Source organism: Piliocolobus tephrosceles, unplaced genomic scaffold, assembly GCF_002776525.5.
Source record: "Piliocolobus tephrosceles isolate RC106 unplaced genomic scaffold, ASM277652v3 unscaffolded_32348, whole genome shotgun sequence".
Taxonomy (NCBI): Eukaryota; Metazoa; Chordata; class Mammalia; order Primates; family Cercopithecidae; genus Piliocolobus; species Piliocolobus tephrosceles.
This window is the reverse complement of record NW_022315808.1, coordinates 1-1,770: the sequence shown is the minus strand read 5'-3', so window position 1 is coordinate 1,770 and position 1,770 is coordinate 1. Positions and strand designations below refer to the sequence as shown.

The 1,770-nt window shown below is 53.3% G+C and overlaps 1 pseudogene; it reads right to left on the bottom strand.

Moving 5' to 3' along the window:
- Window positions 1-12: 12 nt before the first annotated feature.
- Window positions 13-459, bottom strand: LOC113222627 (annotated as a pseudogene).
- Between the last annotated feature and the right edge of the window lie 1,311 nt (window positions 460-1,770).

Below are 1,770 nucleotides of genomic sequence, written 5' to 3'. Positions count from 1 at the left end.
GGCACAGCCTGCTAGGAGCAGAATGACTTTGAGGATCCTTTGCTCAGAAGTCACCAGCTCCTGGGCAGGATTTCCAGAAAGGTGATATAGAGGAAGGTGCCAGCCGCTATGCCCTCCAGCACAGACTGGGCCAGCTGGCGCAGAGGCCCTGCTGACTGCTAGAGCCGCACCCATCCGGATGCCTAGAAGTGTCATGCGTGAGAAGTGGATCCCACAGCCAGCCACCACCTGTAACCCCAAGTGGCTCTGCAGCAGCTGCAGCGACAGGCTGACAGCCACAGTGCCCTTGTGGAGCAGCAAAGCCAGGCGCAGCTCTGTGGCCCAAGCCCCGTCTTGCTGCAACCCCTTGAACACTAAGTATAGAGCCAGGGAGAAGACCAGTACATGGGCACGCAGGGCTGAGGGGGCTGCTGGGGCTCCATTCGCCTGTGGAACCCCTGGCTCTTCATGAAGATTGGCCTTTTGAGATGTCTTTTTTTTTTTGAGATGGAGTTTCTCTCTTGTCACTCAGGCTGGAGTTCAATGGCACAATCTCGGCTCACTGCAACCTCCGCCTCCTGGGTTCAAGCGATTCTCCTGCCTCAGCCTCCCGAGTAGATGGGATTACAGGCGCCCATCACCACGTCCAGCTAGTTTTTGTATTTTTAGTAGAGACAGGAGTTTCACCATGTTGGCCAGGCTGGTCTCAAACTCCTGACCTCAGGTGATCCACCCACCTCAGCTTCCCAAAGTGCTGGGATTACAGGTGTGAGCCACTGTGCCCGGCCTTTTTTGAGGTATCTTTTCAGGTTTTTTGTGTGTCTGACACCTATGGTTCCACCTGGACCTGCCAACTGCTCTGCAGCCTCACCCAGAAGTGACTCAGCATGCAGGATCATTTCCCACACCCTAATCATTGCAGCCTCAACCAGTCAGCAGCAGGCCCCGTTCCCTAGCCGCCCCCACCACCCTTCCTCTAAACTACATTTGAAAAACCCTCGCCCCTAAATGCTCCAAGAGACTAATTTGAATAATAAAAAAACTCCAGTCTCGGTGGCTCCTGCTTGTAATCCCAGCACTTTGGGAGGGCAAGGCGGGTTGATTACCTGAGATCAGGAGTTCAAGACCAGCCTAGCCAACATGGTAAAACCCCATTTCTACTAAAAATACAAAAATTAGCCAGGTGTGGTGGCGCATGCCTGTAGTCCCAGCTACTCCTGTCTTGAGACAGGAGAATGGGTTGAACCTGGGAGGAGGAGGTTGCAGTGAGCCGAGATCACGGCACTGCACTCCAGCCTGCGCGACAGAGCGAGACTTCATCTCAAAAGAAAAACAAAAACCAACAAACAAAAAAACAACTCCGGTCTCCTGTTCAGTCAGTTCTGCGTAAACTCTTTCTCCACTGCAATTCCCCTGCCTTGATAACCCACTGGGTGGTTACAAGAGGAGCTTCCCAAGCCAGTTAGAGGGGGTCAGAGGTCACCTTGGGTTGGAGAGCAGGAACTGAGGGAGGAGGGGGCTGTAATCAGGGTAGGGCTGGTGGACCTGCAGGACAGGCTGGGGGAAAGGCATGGAAGGGAGTTTCCCAATAGGAGGGAACAGTATATGAGAAAGCCTGGGCAGGAGAAACACCAGATCTAAGGACCCAAAGAGAACAGAATGGCTGAAATGAAGATTTGGGGCGGGGCAGTGAGAAGGGGGTGTATGATAGGGGTGTTATCCAGATCACCAAGGGCCATGAGAACCACTATGAGGGTCTGGACTCTGTTCTGAACATTTTAAGAAGTGGCT